This window comes from Cupressus sempervirens, chromosome 9 (assembly GCF_028749045.1).
Source record: "Cupressus sempervirens isolate cs-2001-9-10 chromosome 9, ASM2874904v1, whole genome shotgun sequence".
NCBI lineage: Eukaryota > Viridiplantae > Streptophyta > Pinopsida > Cupressales > Cupressaceae > Cupressus > Cupressus sempervirens.
The window spans coordinates 560,020,720-560,044,025 of NC_143126.1; positions in this window are offsets into that span (position 1 = coordinate 560,020,720).

The following is a 23,306-nucleotide window of genomic DNA, read 5'->3' on the forward strand; positions in this document are numbered from 1 at the left end:
CCTAGGCTCATGGAATCATAAATCACAAAATCACCTCAATCCTATACAAGCAACTGGAAAGCATCATAAAGATAATCAAAATAATCACATCAGTTCTACATGAGCAACTGAAAAGCATGCAATGATAATCATAATATCCATCGGTTCTCAATGAGCAACCAGAAAGTATCTCAAAGTAATACTAATCAAAGACTCCAAAATGGTCAAGTCAAATATGTCACAACATGACATCATCAAGATCAAAACAAACACTTCAGTCCCATCAAGGCAACTAGAAAGTAATCCAAGAATAACTAATCAATGACTCAAAAATGGTTAAGTCATGTATCACAAATACATACACCTCAGCTTCACACAAGAAGACTGGAAAGCAATAACAATTAATAAATACAAACATCTCATAGAGCATACCATCACATTACCATGGTTGGGTTCAGAAAGACCGAGATCAAATAACATCAACATGCCATCACATTCTCATAACTCCCAAGCCTCTGGGTGACATCCTATAATTGGTCAACACTCTACGACCACCCAAATCCCAAACATGGATAGCATAAATAACAAGATACAAACACATATTTTAGTTTTCTTTCGCAATCACATGGTTAAGCCAAATATGAGGTTTTAGTTTTTGTTTCAAGTATACGTCAACCGTATAAGATTCTTCATTTAATCTCCAAGTCAAACCATTTATCTTTTCGAATAAAACATAGAATTATCCCTCCATGATTTTAAAAACAATTTTCTAAAATAGTCAAAAGATAATTATCTACTTATTTAAATCATTAAACTAATTCCAATAAATCATTGCATTATTTTACTAAAATCAATGTCACTAATAATTAAATGAAACTCCCTTAATTCCAAGAGCATCTCCCATTATTCAAATCATAAGAATAATACTTATCAACTTTCAGATAATTAGTTCACAATTTCTTTAAAACACTTCAAGGACAAACATTTACTTAAAATAATCCTCATTGATTTTAATTAAAATCAATCTCATTAATAATTCAATTATTTAATTCCCCTAAAAACTTTTTAATTTTTCTTTTAATTTTCCCTCATTTAAAAATTCATATACTTAAATTGACTAATAATTAACTACACTTCTTCTACTATTAACTAATCTTAATTAAATTAAATTTAATTAGATTAGTTAATAAATCATATAAAACTAATGCATAATAATAAGATTCTATTTTAATTTGAACCCAAACCTGAATCAATTTCCAAATCATGATTCTACTAAGGGAAGATTGCAATAATATTTTTAATTCTCATAACTGGATGAAACAATATGCATGCCTGAATTCCAAATTACAAAATTGAAGATTCATTCATAGAGAATTATTCAGACACGCATAATAGACACAATGAAAATAGAAAAAGAAAGAGCGTAATAAAATATACGAAATAATCATGAGTGCCTACTTGGACATTGATGCTAATTCGCTATGCCTCAAAAAATTGTAAAGAAGCTCCTCCTCTTAGAACCCTCTCCTTTGTGAAAATTCTTTCCTTCTCCAACATTCTCAATTCCTCCAAGAACTGAACCCCCTCGAGTGACTTGGAGTTCTTGTAGAAGCATATGAGGATGTCCATACACACTAGGAGAGCTTGTATATAAAGGCCTCTACGATGCATCTAGAATGTGTCTAAAAAGAACTAAGAGATGAGCATGACAACTAAGGACATATCTTCCATGATAAGAAGATAAACATGATGAGGTGTCTAGAATTTTGTAGACACCATGTGCTCAAATAATGTGCTAACTCCTAAGTGTAGACAACACGTGCATAATTAGAGTGCAAACTCCTGTGTTGTCACCATGACAACTCACAAGAGTTCGCATACTCCTATGTGAATAAATATTAAAATAATACACATTAATTTATTTAATATTCACTTGGCTCTTTTTAAATTAATTTATTAATTTTAAATCTTATGCACTCACTTTATTAAATCCACTTGTTTTATCTTAATATATTTTAATCACATGCATGCATCATGTGATCTAGAATCTTTTAATAATTTTAATATCTTTTCCACTTTTAAATTTATTTTTGAAACTTAATTAATAAAATATTTATTAACTTAAATAATAATTTTATTTAGCATTTATTTAAAAATGAACTTTAAATATATTATTATTAAATTAATTAAATATTATCACGTTCTAACTTTAAACTTATAACTTTTATCTTCAAATTTGATTATTTTTATTTAATTAATTCCCCAATTAAATCAAATTAAATTAAATATTAAAATATCATAATAATAATTTTCCACTAAATTAAATCTTTTAATTAGACTTAATTAATAGAAAAATACACCAAAGACTCATAAAATAAAATATGAAAACCCATCATAGCAAAACACATACAAAATCAAACCAAAAGGGTTAATATCATGAATTATGTCATTCAACATATTTGAAGGGTACTTGACTCAGATACTTGTCCTAAATTTTCAATTAGGAAAAATGGCTTAAAAGGTTGGGCTTTGGACTTGAGAATTTATCTCCCCTCTCTTACTATTGAGATAATGTGATAAGGTACGCTCATCCTGGCAATTCAGGGAAGTCAATACCCAGTACCTGCAACCTGCATAAAATCCATGCATGTACATACATAATATATATACTAAGCTAAACAGGTAATGGCAAGAAGTGGTGTATCGTGTAGATCCTGACTAGTAGGTGACTACAACTCCCTTCCTTAACCACATTAGAAATGCCATACATAAAGAAAAAAAAAACACTCACACCATACACATGCAAGTATGGGGTAAGTATCTATAAGAAAACACATATGATAATAAATCATCTAACTAATAATCATCAATAATTGCAATCACTTGAATAATCATCATACATACATGAACTATAAAGTACCAAGTAATCTCATCATATAATAAACTAAATCTGAAACAATATCTAATAATCTCAAAATAATGTTACTAATAATCATCAACATAAAACTAGCCCTAAAAGAGTTTGGAAATGATAACAAAAATGCGAACTAGTGGTAGGCACTACAATATGGGTATTCAAGACACAAAAGGATCATTAGTAAGATAGGTAATAGTTATCACTGAATTAACTTCTCTATCAAGCAAGGTTGGGTTATGGACTCTACCGAGTGAAGTTGGGAGTAACATGGTTATGTTTGGTTGCCAAGTTACAAGCTTTCACCGAGCAATTTGTACAAATAATGGATGATAGATTGTCATGCAAAATGTCATCATATCTCTTGTCATACCAAGCATTAATGGGAATTTTTATCAAAAAGGCAAGAAATTGACTTCATTTTCATTGTGAATTCAAAATATTATGAATAGAGCAATTTGCAAAGCATCCAAGCGACCTTGAGTAGAATTTGTATAAAAAGTTTTTTGAAGATTTTTCTCAGCTTACCAAGTTACCATGGCATCAAGTAGTAGTAGCAAGATGAAGAAAGGATCTGAAATGTTGAATGGAAAGCCCCTAACTTCAAACTTGTGCCAGCAATCACTGAAACACTTGACCCAAATGAAGCTCAGTCGCAGATACCACCTAAGGTACTTCTCATAAATGATATTCGAACTTATTTTCAATGTGAAATTTAGGAGATAGGAACCCTTGAAATGGATAATTCCCTAATTGAACTTTGTGTGAATGGAATTCTTAAACTTGAGCACAAACATTTGGAAGAGAAAGGTTTAACTCATATTCCTCACATGTCTCAAAACTTTCAAATCAAATGGATTAGGTATATCATAAGCCAAGTTCATAATGGTCAATTGTGGTAAGAGCAACTAGTTTTAATTACCAAAAAAATGATACATCACATTACTAGTCTCCCCATGCTCATCAAAGCTAAAGCCACTAAAACCCTAGGTTGGGATAAGTTACAAAAGAAAACCCTAGCCAAATGGGATAGTAGAGGAATGAAAATCAGCAATGTAACTAATACACAACTAAAATTTGGCATCCATGTGATAGCACACAAGATCTATAGTTCAAGTTGACTCAATAATGTGTCATGTGAAGCAATTGACTTAGCTTATAAGGTCGTAAAGAAGAATTTGTCATATGACTTAGCAGATTTATTATTGAAATAGCTGAACAAAAACATGGAAAGCATTAGAACTTCAAAGAATAACCCATGCAAATTTGGTTCATAGTTGACATGTTTTTTTTTTCTATGTTCAAAAGCTTTTCCCCTCTAAAGGCACGATTGTATGGAGAAAAGACACACCAGTTTTATATCAAATCAATTAGTATATTACTGAAATGGGTGAAAATTTTGACAATATCATGGATAATTATTTTGAAACCTTCAAAGAAAAGATGAATAACAGATTTAGGATACCAAAGAAGTTGGTTGAAGATTATAAGGATGATGTTTTCTTTATGGTAGATAGTGATAAAGTATACATCCAGGTAGTATGACCCAAAGTTTTGTGGGTGAAACCTCTTCCATATGAGGTTAACATTGATGAGGTGAAGGAAATCATTAAAGCCTTGGTAAATGAGCTTGTAGATCCAAAGGCACCTCTCTTTGGAACTTATGATGACGCAAAAGCAAGAATTGAACTTGAAATCAAGCTTCCACAAGCAGTAAACAAAGGAAAGAAGAGGATAACAAAATTGAGAACAACAAGCACCCCTCTTATGTTAATCGAAGGTAAAGGAGGAGATGTGGAATAATTAGAGAATGAAGAGGAATTAGAAAAGGAAGAAGAGCCAGCAAGGAAGAAAGGTAAGGTGATCATCATCAAGCCACCAAAGCCATCCACTACAGTATTTACAAGGAGATCCAGGAAGAAAGAAGGAAAAGAAAGCAGTGAGGTAATCTTTAACTAACCTCCTCTTACATTTCAAGAAAGGCTAAAGATACTAAGAGAAGCTGCTAGAATAAAAAACTTTAAAGCACTTAAGTATGAGAGAAGGACTCCAGCAAAGCAGAAAGAAGTTGAACATCTAGTCATGGATAAATTGGGCAGATGGAAATTCTCTCTAGACTAGCTAGCATCACAAACCCCTACAATTTTGTTAGATAAGGTCAAGGTTAGATGGGAGAACACCAAATAGACTATCAAAGACATTTTTTCTCAAACATTAAAATAGTCGGTACCCAACTTGACTAATGTAGAGGTAAATAAAGCATTAAAAGACAATGAGAACAAAATGACTTTAAAGTTCAACACTTGTCTAGTTTTGATGAAAGATATAGAGTATGTTGTGAAGAATGCTACAGACCTATGGAAAAATGTATTCCATCTTCATGAATTGAGTGAAAATCTTATTGAAATCAAAGATGATGATGATGACAGTGACAAGGATGAAGATAATGATGAAGACTTAGCTCTATTTGTCACAATTGATGTAGAAGAATATTAGGAGTTAATGAAGGATGATGAAGAAAAAAAAGAGGAAGAAGCTAAAGAGGAAACCAAGCAAGAAGAAGAAGAGATTGACCCAGTCAAGAAGTTATGGCTTTCATAGCCTCACTTCCTCACTCTCCAACAACACTTGCAACATCATCAAGCTCGGAGATAGCTTTAGTAGACTTGATTGTGACAATCGTTGATACATCAAATGTCCAATCACTCCCTACTACCTCTTAGCTCAGTACAATTTCAAGCTCTTTAGCAATAAGTTCAATTTTGGATTCTACAATTTTGGCTACCTCAGTTGTACATACTCCAGTAAGTGCTTCAGTTATAAATACTTCTATCAGTACTTCACTTGCAAACATTTCAGTCTTGGGAAGTTTGGAAAATACATTAGTTTTGGATTCTGTAAGTATTCCAGTCAGTATTCCACTAGTAGGCACTATACAAGTTTTCATTGCTAGTCCTACTGTTTCCACTATTGTTTCTATTCCAAAATCTAAAGTATTAACTTCAAAGTTAGTTCAACCAAGACTTTTGATTAGTGGAAAGGAAATAGATGAAGATATAGATTTGGATGAGGAAATTGAAATTCCCAAATGGGATTTTGATAACATCTTTGTGGATAAAATGCACATAGTTGGTCAACTTCTACAAAAGAAGGTAAAGCAAAAGAAAATCAGAGAAGAGAGAGACAAAGAATGTAAGATTATTGAGGATGTAAAGAATATTTTGATAGAGGTTATAGGTGTTGAAGTTGATACTTCTCAACATATTTTATTGCAATTAGAAGAGGTAGTCACCAAATTCAATGAAGATTCTAGTGGTCAAGATAAGTTAATTGAGAAAGCAGAAAAGAAATTTGATAACAAAGTGCTTGAGCACATTGCTTAGAAAATAGCTATTCAGCAGGTAAAGCTTTCTTCAATTTTGACAAGTCTTGAAACTTCTTACACAAATGTAACATCACTTTTTGAAAAGTTATGTGATATTACCAAGCATACTAAGGAAATAAAGAACAAATTGAATAAAACTGATGAAGATCTAATGGCTAGTGCAAAGCAGTTGCAACTTGACCCCAGTTCAAGCTCTACACATCATATGAAGATCATATTCTTATCAGATATGTAGGTAGAATTATTGAGAGGAAGCAAGGATCCAGTGTACACTCGTATACATCTAGAATATGATCCTTCCCATCATGGATACAATGCAGAAGCAAATTTTCTTTCCAAAACATTGATCCATGAAAATAATTTCTCAATTGCAGATCACATGATTGAGCTCTCTACAGAAGTGCAAGTTGCTCTTCAAACCTGCAAAGTTTTGCAAGATAACTGGGATAAGACCTTAACTCTCATTCTTAAGGTACATTCTAAATTTCTCTCACATTTTGGTGTCTCCATATAAGTAGATTGTGTATAAATATTTTGCATTATTGTCAAAAAGGGGCAGAGACATTTATATAATTAAGGGAGAGAGATATTTGTAAATATCATGAGAAAAAGATACCATACCAGGAGATACACTTAGTATGTCAATATGTCTGACACAATATGTACATTGTATGGGGGAGATATATGCAAAGAAAATGTATATATAATTGAGTTACAAAGACAAATTTTGAAAAATCAAAAAATCAACATGCCATACCAAGCTAAGTATCATACTATGTTATACATAAGTTTTGGTTGATAAGTGGTTTTTTGTCACTAGTGCCAAAGGGGGAGATTATTGATATTTAGTCAAGTTTTTTATTAGTGAAAACACTTATTCAAATTTTATATACATCATTTTCCAAGCACTACAGTTCAGACTGAGTAGTTCAGTGTTCATCAAGCTTTACAGTTTCTACTGAGTTAACATCTTAAGTCTAGTGAAGCCAGTGTTAACCAAGTTGAATGAAGAATAGTGTCTACCAAGTACAATCATAGTAAATAGAGAATGCAATTTATACTGAGTTACATAGTATCTACTGAGCTATCTATCCATACCAAGTTTGAAATTATGTTAAAGTGATTAGTATGGACTGAGCCTCTACTTCTATCGAGTGCATGATGATGTTGAGTAATGACAGTGGATGTCATGTATCAAAACTTCACTAAGTTAATTTTCAAAACCTGAGTATCTATATTTGGGCCAACTTTGTAATATTGGTGTTAACTTGTGTAATGGTCAACTTTACAATTATGTAAATTGGATTGATATATATATATGTAATGTATTGTATCATATCCAAAATTTATGATGAATATATCAAATAATGTGAATGACATGTAGCATGCAAATGTGAATAAGTAGCAGAGTAAAGTGTATTGTAAGGCCATATCAGGAGCAGCAAAGTTATATTTATCACATTGAGGTGATCAGTATTTCAATGGTCTTAATAAAAAATTTAGTTGTAAGTCGAAGATCAATTGTTTCATCCTAACAGGTGAATCAGCTTCAAATCCTTTAACAGGGTAGACTTAACAGTCTTTTTCTTAAATCTCCTTATCGAGTGCATACTTCATTGTATGTTTGTAAAACCTCTAACAAGGTGGACCTAGCAATCCCAATTTCTCCTAATAGGGTAGATTATCAAAAGTGATCAATGTAAGCCTTAACAAGCCAACTTTATGCTACAGTATTGAAGTTTTGTGGGTATCATCCCCACCCTAGTTTTACTTTCTATTTGGAAGGATTATGGGTCACCAAATATTGTGTTCATGGGTGTCTTATGTTTCTCAATTTCTTATGCATGCAGTATATCAAATTTATTAATATTACTATAATTAAGTTCTGAATTTGATATAAAAAAATTGTGGTTAGTGATTCACCCCTCCCCTCTCAGTAACCTAGCTAGTCCTAAATATTTCCAACAACAATGCTACCATAGTCTATATATACCACAAACTATTTAGATTAATATATCACCAAATAAACCATGCCAAACCTACACCAAATTTGAACCAGTGTGTAGAGCTCTCTAAGAGCTTTGACTACTTGAAATCCAAAATCTGACTCCATATGCCCAAGTTATGTGCTAATTTACACTTAAAATAGACAACATCTAACGTCCAAGCTCTTAAAACCTTTAAAAATGTCAAAATCACAGAACCAAACCTACATCAAGTTGTAGTGCTTTGAATTAGCTTTCCAACACCTATAAGAAGTTTGAAATTTGATATCCTAAGAGAAAATAATGGTTTTTTTACTAAGACCATATTTTTACCATTTTCACTACAATTTTTTTTGTGACAAAAATTTTGACAGGATTAGATTTGATGGCCATCACAGGCTAAAATTCTAAAACTCTTTCATTTCCTCTAAACATGGCCAAACTAGGGCATATTATATATCAAAATTTATGAAAACATCAACCTGTATCCAATGGTGAGGTTTTTTTTTACCCAAGTGGTCATTTCTGCAAGCTCCCCCAAAAACCCTCATTTAAATTAAACATCTGAAAAACCCTTTTGTCCAACAATTTCACATGCCCAAAATCTACCAATATCCCATCATAACAACAAACCCCATAAACCTTAGATCTCTAATTAACAACCTATGAAACCCATATATCTTGCCCTTTCTTTAATCCTCTCATGCATTCCCATGGATTCAATCTAGGGTTACAATAATAAAACCATGTCTCTGATACCACTTGTAAGAAAACTTGGTAGAAAGAAAATGTAATTGTTTCCACATAACCCATAATAGATATGACATGATTATAGAATTAAAAATCCACATGCAAGAGAATAGATAACATACCTACAAAAATGTGACACAACATATACTCTGGGAAACCCTCATTAAGGGAAAAAAACTCATCCTCCAAAAGCATCCATCACCATGTATTATTCAGCAAAAATATCATTGCAATACAACCATGGAAGCCTTCAAATCCATAGCCACTACCAAGAAATCCATGTGAACAAGCATGAATCCGCACATCCCATGCCATGTTTCCAACCTTCACAAATGCTTCCTTAGCTAACCTATCAAGCCTTGTCCCAATTGACTCTTGCCTTTTTCCCTTTTGTCTTTTGTCTCTACAACTACCCTTGTGGCTACTTATATAGTAGAAATTTTCACAAAACCACCAAGTGGTATTACATAAACCATGTGCTACCTAACCCACTGACCCCACATTTAAAATTGGACATTTAATTTCTTTTTCCCAATATTAAATAATTACATTAAATATTAATACAATGTTACAATACAACTCATCAAGTATATCCCATGGGAATCTTTACATGTTGCACATCCATCTAGGTTCAATATTACATAATAAAATAAAATAATATAATATAAGAATATTATGCAATTTGTGCAACACCCATTATCTCAATAGGAACCTATACTTGCTAGATATGTCACAAGGTATTATGCCCCCAAGCAAATCATTGAAGATCAGTCAAAAGGCACAATGACAAGGGACAAATTAAAAGGTACATGTTTTCTAATTGAATTTGAACCTAGAACTATTAAAGATGCATTAGGCAATGAAAGTTGGATTGAGGCAATGAATGAAGAGATTGAAAAAATTGAGAGGAACAAAACTTGGACTCTTGTTCTTAGACCCAAGGATAAAATTATAATTTGCATAAAATCGGTATTCATAAATAAGTTGAATGAAAATGGAGAAATTTCAAGGAACAAAGCAAGGCTAGTATGAAAAGGTTATGCTCAAGAAGAAGGTATTGATTATGGAGAAACATTTTCTCCTATTGCAAGACTAGAAGGGGTTAGAACACTACTTTCTTATGCTGCACATAAAGGATTCAAAGTATATTAGATGGATGTAAAATTAGTTTTCTTGAATGGAATCCTAGAAGGAGTCTACATTGAGAAACCTGAAGGTTTCATAAAACCTAGCAAAAGGAATATTATTTTTAGATTACACAAAGCTTTATATGGTCTTAAACAAGCCCTAGAGCCTAGTATGAAAGATTACATAGTTACTTGGTAAAAATTGGTTTTCAAAGAACAAATGACAACAACAATCTATACATCAAGGAAGGACTAGAAAAGAAGATATTGCTAGCAAAAATCTTTGTAGATGATATATTATTCACTGGACATGATGACTTTTACAAATCTTTTTCTAAGAAAATGAGTAAGGAATTTGAAATGTCAATTTTTGGAGAGATTAAATTCTTTGTTGGACTACAAATTCAATAGAAGAAGGATGGAATTTACATTACTCAATCAAAGTATATTAAGGAGGTATCGAAGAAATTTGGAATGGAGGATTCTAGACCATTTGGAACACCTATGTCTATTGGACATAAGCTTTCCAAAAATGATGATTTCAAAGAGGTAGATCAGACTACATATAGATCAATGATGGGAAAAACTTTAGTATGTAGTGTACACAAGACCTAATATTGCATTAGCAATTGGTATAGTGGCAATAGTTTTTGCTAATCCAAAGTAAAATCATATGATGACAATAAAAAGAATTATGAGGTATCTAAAAGGTACTAAAGATTATGTTTTGTGGTACAAGAAAGGAGGCAACCTTGAATTAAAAGTCTTCACTGATGGTGATTGGGTAGGAAGTATTGATGATAGGAAGAGCACTAGTGGTGGAGAATTCTTTCTTGGAAAGAGGGTAGTGTCTTGGACAAGAAAAAAGAATAATTGCATCTTTTATTCTACAATAGAAGCAAAATATGTTGCAACAACAGTCAATTGTTCCAACATTATTTGGTTCAAACAACTAGTGTCAAGTGTGAAGGAAGAAATCAAGGATCCAGTAGTTATTCTCTATGATAGCACTAGTACGATCAACATTTCCAAGAATCCAATGATGCATACCAAGAATAAACACATTGCAATAAAATATCATTTTCTGAGAGAGACTTAGTGCAAGAAAAGAGGTGTGATTGGAATATGTGAATACAAAAGAACAAATTGCAAACATATTCACCAAGCCATTATGTAAGGATGCATTTTTTTATCTAAGAGGTAAGATAGGGGTCATTTCCCTATCTAAAGCTCTTTAAACAATGTTTCGTGATGCATCAACCAAACATTTGAAGATCAGTTAGGGTTGATGCAATATTGTCAGAGAAGATTGCATATGAATTAGTACATCAAGTACATGGCATATCCATTGATTTTTTTCTTTGTCATGAGATGTCAAAGAGGGGGAGTTTTCTATCATATATCAAAGAAAAAATATATTAGTAAAAAGAGAGAGTGTGTTGTTAAACAAAGAAATTGTAATCAAAGAAATTAGAGAATCATTCTAGAGGAAGAGATTGATGTCAGAGGGGGTTCTCATTGATAGGAGTTCTCATAGATGAGAATCAAAATCAACCTAAGAATATTATCCTTACTTCTATTTTTCTCTAAAAATTTCATTGTACTATGACATGTTGTGTTGCCATCAATGTCAAAGAGGGAGATTGTTGAAAACAATTATTAAATTGTATGTTTTCTTTGATGTTACACAAAATATCTAGCCTTACCAAGAAAGTTAGTGATTGTCAAGCTCATTCGGGTGTTGAAGATAGTTTCCTATGTATGTCAAGCATTCTAGTTCCAACCAAGTTTAAAGACTATATCTACTAATCTCATTCAAGCATTGAAGGAAAATCTTATATTAATTGAGTTTACTCGGTTACCAAAGGAAAGTTAGCATGGATCATGTGTTAACTGAGTTCACTCATTTACCAAAGGAAAGTTGGTTTAGAGTCAGTATAGACTAAGTTGGATTAGTTGACGAAGAGTTTCTCTAAGTTGATAGAGTACTCAATTATGTATCAGTCGACTAACAAAATATTGAGTTTGGTTAATGTTAGTTGACTTTAGAGATGTAAATTATTTAATTGAAAGTGTATTCAAGCTTACTTGACAAGGTAAATCATATAAGTATAAGTTCAACTTGAGGATTGAAGAGTGTCAAAAAAATAATGGAATAAAAGAAGATGATTTAAGGAAGTGAATTAGAAGAATATAGCAAGAGGACGGAGTATCTAAGTTGACCGAGTTGCAAAGAACTTTTTGATCAAGGAGGATCAAGTAATCAAGCTAGAACAAAGATCTAAATCAGAAAAGATAGTTGCATTAGTGTTAGAAATAATAAAATCAAAATGAACTAAAAATAAAGAATTATAATATAATCCAAGAGAGCTTGTGATGAACATAATTACCATACTTTATAAGAGCTTTTCAAGATCAACAAAAAAGGAGGAGACAAGAATTTTGAAAGGGGAAAGCAAAGAAAACCCCTTGTGAATTATATGAATGAGGCATATGCCTAAGAATGAAGAGAGAAAGAGAGAAGGAGATAATGAGGAGCCATAGGGCTCATTACATGAACTACATCATGCTTGTGTTTTAGAATGAGAGAGAAGCATCTCTTATAAAGAGATGAGAAGAGGAGTTATTTTTAATTCCCATATGAATGATTTCCACATTCATAAGTGTGTGCATAACAAGTGTCATAATCCTCTTAAGGAGGAATAACTATTTTCCTTAATAAAGGAATTACAAAATAGACTTGTCCTCACATGTGGACTAGAGGACAAACAACATAAGGGATACCTTGGTTTATCCCATTTAATAAATACAACCAAGGAAATATTACCAATTCTAACACCCCCCTTTAATCTTTGCTTGGAAAAATTACATCAAAGGGTATTAAACCCAAATTTTACAATGATATGCTAAATAGTAGCAACTTGAGCTGTGAGAATGTCTTCAATTATGCAAAAGGTCTCTTGTGAGTGTAAGTATATCTTTGTAGAGCAAAGTGGATAGGTCATTAAAGTACATCAAATCTTGTATGTGCCTGGATGGATTACCTGAAAAAAATAGACACAAAAAACAAGACAACTATCCACAAGAAGTATTTCATCTTATATGCAAATTAGAAATCCTTTTGAATAAGGATAACAAAACTATCATAGAAAAAAATGAGGAAAATTAAACATGTTACCATAAAGAAATGGAGATAACCTAATATCAAGATACTATATGCTCAAAATATTATCAGTAAGCACAAAAAAGTTTGATCAGTGTTCTCATGAAAAGTATATTATACTAATGTACTAATGACCACAAACAAGGCCAACTAATGATACTTGCATCAACATTGCATCAATCATGTGGATATAGATAGTCCACTTAATGAATCATCCCACTGCAAGTTAATGGGGGCATCCCTCCATAACATGCATGACTCATGATCTAAGAAATAATGTATGCTAATCATTATCACATTAATATGTGAAAGTAAAGTAAAAGGAGAAACATCCTGATCAAAGTAGAATTATCAAAAAAAAAATTAAGATAATCAAAAGAATGGATTATGAGGATTTAACAACATATTTCCTTCAAATTGGATCAAATCATCTAAATTTGGAGGGAAAACTCCAATAATAGAATCCTCTTCATTGAGGAACAAAATGTGACAACATGGAGGGAAACTCCATAAATATCAACTTTTCAAAGTAGAGCATATAGAATCAAATGGAGTGAAACTCCATATAAATATCAATCTTTCAAAGCAAAATCAATAGAACCAAATGGAGGGAAACTCCATAAAGATATTATCCTATCAAAGTGGAACAGATAGGATCAAATGGAGGGAAACTCCATATAAAATGAGTGCACACCAATGTAAGATGGAGAGATACTCCATGGGCTAGATAAGGAAACTATGTATCAGTTATACTAAGGGGACCTACATAGTTAACCTTGAAACATTGGCTCCCTATGCAACTCAAAAAATATCATATAAATCATGTAGATCAATGGTATAAAACCATAAAGTGCCAACATGGGCATAGAACAATGCTATAAAAGCATAAAAGTGCAACTATGTGCACATCAAAATATCACAATAAAGCTGAAGCAAAATTTGTAAGATAACTCATAATCCAAACAAAATTGAGGTAAATGTAGATATCCAAAGAAGATCAATGAGAAATAGACAATATATGGATATTGGGTAGAAAACTCCATTAAGGGTAAACATAAGTACTTAATTCATTTCTTGAAGGAATATACCAATTTTCAATTCATCATGATCATAAGAAATTATATATTTATCTGGTCATATATGTGGGCCCCCCATATATACTCAAATAAATATACCTGAAATAGCTTGGGTAAAGAAAATAATCGCCTCTCCATACTTAATATTTTGGAATATAATCTCTATGAGAAGATTGTCTATATACGAGACATAAGGGATAACAAACCCTTGGATAATAATAACGAGAAGACTCAACATAGTGCAAGGACATGGAGAGGATCAGTTTTAATAACTAATAAGATGTTAAATCTAAAATTCCAACAGTTGAATGATCATAAGGCATAACATGGAACCAATAACATTATATGGACTAATCCTCTAACAGTCTATATGAATCATGTCTAATATCAAGACAATATGGATAATATTTAAAAAAATCAAGTGCACCTGTAAATATAATCATGTTAGAAATAATAAAATCAAAATGAACTAAAAAATAAAGAATTATATCAGTTCCTAAATAAATAAATAAATTGATATTACTTTGTTAAAATTATGAATATCATAGTAAATATGATCATATTTGTAGAAGACATGTTTAAAAACTCTTTAAAAGTTCTAATATATGGGCATTGAAAATATTTTAAAATATTAAAATTAAAATAAATTAAAGTAGATGCCTTTTCTGAAGGAAAAAAAATTGAGAAACACAAACTCGTGTTGAAGTTTATATGCTTGTTTTTTTTTTTTTAAACGACATGAGGAATTTTAATAAATTTTTTAAAAGAGATAATATAGACTTTTTTAAAAGTCAACGAATAAAATATTTTCAAATTTTAAATCATAGAGTACAAAATTGATCAATAACATAGAGAATAAAAAATAAATGGACTTACTATTTATTATATAAAAAAATTCCAATATTGAAAATATTGTTAAAGATTGCAAATGGAAACTTTTAAAATTATTATTTTTTAAAAAATTAAATATCTTGGCATGAACCAACAAAAAATCTTAGCTAGGCCCCTACAATGGGACCACTCGGTCATTGTGCCAAAGTAAATCCTTCCCTATCCTTCAATTTGTTTCAAGCATGCCCTATCACCTAGAGATGAAGGAAATATAAATTAATTATTTAATATTCTGATCATAATGTTTCTTGCAATCAGATAAGGTAGGGCACACCGAATGGTAAATTAACCCCCTTGCGGTAAAGGGCATTGAGCCCCATCCAAGAATCTATAGTCTAGCTAAACTGAAAATAGCATTCACTAGAAAAAAAACATTATTTGAGGGTCTTGGTCAGTAGTAATCACTGATAGCAGGTTCAAGTCAGACTAATGACTATGAGAGTCCTCAAGAAATTGGACTATCACCCAAGAGAATTTGTTACAACATAAAATATTTAGTATCATGTGAGGGGAAGCGTTCACATAAATTCAATGTAAGGAAAACCATGGGAACAGACTGGGCGTCAAGAAAAAAACACATTTCCATGACTACAGAACAAAATAAATTATCTCAATTTCTTAACTTTTAGTGCCATGTATAAAGAAATGCATTGTTTTCCCTCAGCTGGTGCTCTTCACAAACGATATAGCTAATAGAAAATTAAAGTAATGCTTACGTTTTAAATATCTTAAGTTTTAAACTTATTTTTTATTTAAAGGAAGAGCTAACGTGACTAATGGAAGACAACCCTTCTTTTTTCAAGAGAGATATATTAAATTTTTTAAGAGGAGAGTTTATAATTAGTTTGTAAGATTCTGATGGTGATTTAAAAAGACTTTACATATGACAATAGATAATATATAAAATGATTACCCTACAAAACATTCAAATGCTTATGCAGATTTATTAGATGTAGCAGGGATATGATCACACTGCAGTAAAGAAATAAGTGCTAAAAAAAGTTACAATTGAAAAGATTATAGGGAGGAGGTGTTACCATAATAAATAAACTACCATGATGCAGAATATTCGTTAATCATGAGACTTGTAAATAGGAGAGGAAAGAGGAGAGCACACAGGTAGGAGAGCAAAGAGAGACATCTCATGTAAGAGAAAAAAATGCATGAAGAGGAGAGGAGTGCAGCTGCAAGGCAAAAAAAAGAGGAGAACATGCAACTACAATAGGAAGGAGCGGCATGGAAGGATTAGCAATATGTTACGAGTAGTCAAGCTGGGTAACATGGGCTTGTGACCCGAGTGGGGACGCACAAGGTGGAGGAACATGAGATTTTAATGGCTAGCAAGGAGGGAAGATGTGTGGCATTTCATGTGGCGTGTCCTACTCTAAGTAGAGAGTCATTGCGGGGCCATCCTTCGGAGGAGGTATGACTTGTCTCGTAGTGTAAGGAAGGAACCTCTGCGCTGGAGAAATTTAAAAAAAAAAAACTTCCTTTATTTATGACGAGGGCTTAGGAATCACGGGTTCTCTTTCCAAACAATTAATATCACAGTACAATCGTAACACTGGTTGAGAGGAAAATTCGTCATGGGAAGGTTCAGATGTTTTCCAAATGATTTTGCAGTTGCTGGGGAATGTTTGCTTGGTAGGAGAGGATCAACAATCTATTGTAAGGACAGTCAAGGATGTCTCAAGGATATCTAAGGAAATAGCCTTTTGAAGACATCACAGGAAGTTGAGATCGAAGGCATTTGGCTAGAGCTCCTCATTACAAAGATATGCTTTGTTGAACCAAATTTTGCACGAAAAGGAAAAAGACAGAGCAACGAGGGTGGTAGCAGTCGGCAAGGGCGAGAGCAAGGCTATTGAGAAACCAGCATGTCCATGTGAGGCTCTAGCAACAACAACTTTAAAAAACAAGGCACAAGAAGGGAGGAGGAGGGAGGGTAGAGAGAAAAAAAAAGAATAAAGGGTAGTAGAAAAGGGCAATAGCAAAGGGTGAGAAGAAGCAAGAGCACTAAGATCTTAAAAAAAATTGAACACCAGAACAAGAACGTAAACTTGAATGCAAAATACAAAACCATGGACTGGGCTTGTAAACTATTTGGCTGAAAAAAAATGGAACCACAAATGTCGCCTAACATATGTATGACAAAATGTCTCAAAGAGGTGTCATTGGGTCTCATGAAGAAAAATAGAAAAGACAGAGCATACAAATAGACTAATAGAATGCATCACTACATTTGGTATTATGACCTTGCAACCAGATTAGATTTGAATTTTTTGCAAGAAAATGAAAGATAAAACCTGCAAATGAAACTAGTTAGATCCAAGTTACAGCTCTCTGGGGCAAGCTGTCCAGAGAGGATTGATGAAAAAGAAACTTATAGAGTGAAATAAAAAAAACATCAACAAACAAGATTAGGAATGAAGTGTAAGATTCGCTTCCCCTCTCAACAATGACGTCTCCTAATGTTATAACCATCAAAAAAAGCTCAAAAAGGGACTAGTAGCTCTGATACCATGTTAGAAATAATAAAATCAAAATGAACTAAAAATAAAGAATTATAATATAATCCAAGAGATATTGTGATGAACATAATTACCATACTTTATAAGATCTTTCCAAGATCAACAAAAAAGGAGGAGACAAGAATTTTGAAAGGGGAAAGCAAAGAAAACCCCTTATGAATTATATGAATGAGGCATATGCCTAAGAATGAAGAGAGAAAGAGAGGAGATAATGAGGAGCCACAGGGCTCATTACATGAACTACATCGTGCTTGTGTTTTAGAATGAGAGAGAAGCATCTCTTATAAAGAGATGAGAAGAGGAGTTATTTATAACTCCCATATGAATGAATGCCACATTCATAAGTGTGTGCATAACAAGTATCATAATCCTCTTAAGGAGGAATAACTATTTTCCTTAATAAAGGAATTACAAAATAGACTTGTCCTCACATGTGGACTAGAGGACAAACAACATAAGGGATACCTTGGTTTATCCCATTTAATAAATACAACCAAGCAAAGATTACCAATTCTAACAATTAGCAATCAGTTCAAGTCATTATTACTCTCTAATCATTCTAGCAATGATTCAAATCTCCTAATAGAGTTAGCCTAACAACTATTTTGTAAATCTTCTAACAAGGTGACATTTCTATATTGAAGTGTCTAATGACCTCTAACAAGGCCACTCCTAAGAAGGTGATCTAAATCCTCTAATAGGGTCACACCTAATAGTGTGCTTTGTAACCTTTAGTAGGGTTTGCTTCTAATAGGTCTCACTTCAAAAAAGTTAAAAAAATGTAACTAGTTGCAATTGGTGGTTTTCCCAAATTAGATCTCCATGTTAAATCTTGGTGTCTCATGTGTTCATGTTATTTTCTTTATGTTCCTACAACTAAGTTAATTAAGGTTAATCACATTTAATATCTTAAGATCTACATGTTCAGTGTTAACCAAGTGACGGCAATATATTCAGTGTTAACCGAGTGACAGTCATATTTTATGTGGTAACCAAGTTTCGGCAAGGATTTGTTTTAAATTTGTGTTGACATCTTAAGGGACTTGGATTTGTTTTTGTGGTAACTGATTCACCCCTCCCCTCTCAGTTACTCCTTTACATTTCCAATAGAAGGGATGGTATCATACATTACTTGTGTAAATATAGTAAAGAAATTTTTAGATGTAGATAAGGGTTTCAAGGAGGAAGAAGATAATTTAAATAAAATTACATAATTTTTTGGTGAATCTAAGAAGAGTTTTATAGAGTTTGACAAATTTGTGAGCATAATATTTGATAAGTGTGCTTCAAAGAGGAAGATATGGGGTAATACAAAGATTCTAAATTAGAAGTATACTTACACCTAAATTGGAGATCATGCAAAAAGAGTTAGATTTGTTGGAGAGATCGAAGAAATATTAGGAAGTACTTCGCCCAAAAACCCTACAAGCAGATGAGATAGAAGCATATGAAAGTTTTTATGAAATTCAAGTGCAAAGAACCTAAAGAAATCATGGGATACATGCTTTATAGCTCTCAAGACAAATTTGTCTATGAATCAAGGTTTATGTAGTATGATTTTAGTTGAACAATTTTGCTATGTATATAACATTTTTTGTATTCTCCTCTTTATTATTGATGTCAAAGGGGAGTAATATAGTAGAAGTGAATAATGAGAAATCATATAGCATCATATTAAGTAAGGAGTAGCATGATATAAAGGAATATTGTACAAATAAAGGTTTTAAGTTTTTGATTTGGCATTAACACTTAGTCATTTTTTGTTAAGTATTGTCATTAATGCCAAAGAGGGAAATTGTTTGGAAAGTGGTCAAGTATGAAGACTTGGATGTTGTCATCAATGGAAACTAAAGCAATAGGAATATGATCACCTAACTTGAGATTTAGTTTTAGATATGGTTTGGTTATGAAACAAATCTAAGTATTGTGTAGGAAACTATGAATAGTCAAAGAATTTTTAACAATAAGCTTAGCAGAATAATCAATAATGGCCATAAATTTGGATATTGATAATATAAGGTTTGTATATACTCAAGATATGTTCTCTTATGATCATATTGTGTTTAGCATAGGTTTTGGCTGGAAAATATGTTGACTGACAAAGATCATAGTATTTAGAATAAGTTTTGGTAATCAAGAAAATTGGTCAAACAACTTGAATTATGTTACCAATTCAATCACTTGGCATATAAGGGATGATATCTAAGGTGTTGAAACTTTGATGGGGGTTTTTAATGATTATTTTTGGTCATTGTGCTACACATTTTGTGAAGATAGTTTTGTCAAGTGAATGGGAAAATTAGTTTGGAATTAGTATAAAGAAAAGTTATTTTTTGGATGTAAGCATGAGATATGTTATGCAAGTGTAGTATGTGATGTATTGATGATCCTATGATGTAATATTGATGGTTAGATGCAAGATTTGATGGTTGACCAGAGCATATGTGAGATAAATTATGGATTAATTAGAAATTTTGACTGCAAAATAGTTAATTTGGTATTGTAACTATTATATATTGTATATTTGAGATTGATTCCTCATTGGGAAGTGAGCTCCTATTGTAATACAACTCCTAAAAATGTTGAGGCCTTTAAGAAGGAATAATGTACTACATGTATGTGATGACTCCAAATAGGGTAAAAAGGTCCTAATAGAGTACTTTCATATTATTACATAGTTGTGGGTACCATCCCTACTAAGGTTTTCCCTTGGCCAATATTTCCTCGAAAATAAGTCATGGTGCAATGAGTTCATTATTGCTTTGTGCATTAATTTTTAGTATTGTTCTTTGTGGATTTTTGTGGTTAATTTTTGAGATTATTAATTGACTAAAAGTGTGGCAATACTAACTCACCCTCTCTTAGTATTGTTTAATCCGAACAGTATAAAGATTGCATGCTCCCCAAATCATGTGCCAATTTAAAGAAAGACTTTTGATCTATGATTGTTCCAAAATTGACAAGTGAGAAAGAAGCAAGAGAAATTAAGTATCCTTGAATGAAATTGAGCTCAAATTTGATATAAATATGTTGTGCACATCAGAGAGACATTGTTAGAAACATTAATCTTCCCTTGGATGTATTTAATTGGGATATTCCAAGGATCCCTAAATGTAGTTTGTCCTATTGTACACATGTGGAGGACATGTCATTATTTGTCCTTTATTCCACATGTGAGGACAACTCATTTTTATAATTCCTTTATTAAGGAATTTAGTCTATCCTCCTTAAGAGGATTGTGACACTTTGCACACACCTATTATGAATGTGGCATTCATAGAAATGGGAGTTACACATGCGAACACATGCAACTCCTTTCTCATCTCTTTAAAAGAGATGCTCCTCTTTCTTTCTTCTATACACATCACTTTGATGTTATTATATTGAGCTATTTTGCTCCAACACACTCTCTCTCTCTCTCTTCTCTAGGCATTTGCCTTCATTCATAATACTCACAAGGGGTTTTCTTTGCTTTCCCCTTATAAATCCTTGTCTCCATTGTTGAACTATTTTGGTTTATGCTCTTGGATTTTGCTTATCTCATGGTAACATTGTTTCACACTTAACTTACTTGGATTGTTTCTCATTCCTTGCTCAATCTTATCATTTCTTACAGACATCTAAAAGAAATTCTACCTTCGATGTTGAAAGTTTCTCTTATTGCAATCTGAACTATCCAAATTTGATCACATGGTAATCTTTTTCAATTTTCCCAAACATGAAGAAGACTTCATTGAAATAACATAATGCCAAAAGAAAAGCATAATATAGTTGAATAAATAGAAATTAGAGAGCACTGGATAGTCAATATGTGAATATTCCCTAACTTTCAAAGGACTTCATTGCAAATAGAAAAATGAAAAAAAAAATTGTCGTGAAGATTGAATGATGAATGCAAGATGTTTGAGCCTTTTTCACCTTTGGTACTTTGAAACACAAATGACAGACAAATTCTATAAAAAACAACCCATCAAGGACAATAGCAAGAATATTAAATGAACAACTGACATTCTACACTAAAAAAAATTAAACAGCACAGAGAATGACAATGACAATTGAAGACCAAAGTTGGACCTCAATCAAATGAATATGTCACATACCTTAAGTGTGTGAGTGTTCTCAAATTTGATGTGCTTTGAAATACTTTGTCCATAAATTTATAAGTTGAACATGGAGATATATCCCTAGTTTTTTAGGCAAATCAAGAAAATTGAAAATAAATAGACGAGATTATTAGCATATGAAATAAAATGTAGCATTTCTAAGAGATAAATTTTCATTTATTATTTTAAGAATTTGAATATAATATAATTTTAGATATATTTTTTGTAAATTCTTAACAAAAAGAGGGGTAAAAATTTATTAATACAAAAAGATATTTTATTTTTATTAATATAAAAAATATTTTTAAATTTATTATATAAATTTTTTGAAGACATTATTTTTATACTTTGTGAAGATATTATCATTTTATTATAATTTTATATTTTTCAATTAACATAAAAAAATTATTATAGAAATTTAGGAATTTTATTATTTTTTATTTTTTGTATTTTTAATTGATTAAAAAAAGGTTCTATTTATCGTTTTATAAATATAAATATTATGATCTTGTTGCTCAGGATCGAGCTCCTTGTTGAGCTCTCCTTGTTGTATTCTTTTCTGTCTTAATAAATTTTTACCCCTCTTTTTGCGAAGATGATCTTTATTTATTATTTTAAAAGTATAAAGATGCAAATGAAAGAAAATATACTAATCTTAAAATATGTCAATAAATCTCCTTGTCATGTGAAGAGATCAACCATTAAATATAATTTAAAAATCTCATAAAATCAATGAATTTTAGTTTATTTTAAAATTTTATTTTATTGACAATTTTAAGATTTTTAAATTAATATAAAAGTTAAATTTTTAGATATTTTTTATAGGTAATAGGTTGAAGCCTAGACTAATTATTATATTTTATTAAGATTAATAATCAATATATATTAAGCTAAAAAAGAGACTTATTTAAAAGATCTCGCAAGTTACTATTGTGTTTGAGGCTTATACCTTATAAATTTAGAAATTTAAATATAATATTATTTTATTTATAATTTCTATAAAACAAATTAAATAATATAAAAGAACTTTATTTATTTATTAATATAATAGATAATTATTAATTTATTAAAAAAAAATTAAGATGTCATTTTCGTTTACTCTTTTGAAATGTAAATAAATTATAATTTTACTTTAAAAAAAATCAATTAAAAAGAAAATAATTTTATTTATTATGAAGAAATTTAAGAATAATATTATTGTTAACTTGAACTTTGGTATTTTTTATTAATTAAAAGATGATTCATATTTATTGTATTAGAAGTTTAAATTAATCAATTGTTAATTTTAAATTTAATTTTTGTATTAATACAAAAATTATCTTTATTTATTATTTTAAAATTTTAAAAATACTACCATTATTACTTTTATTATAAATTTCCCTAGTTTAATATATTTAAGTAA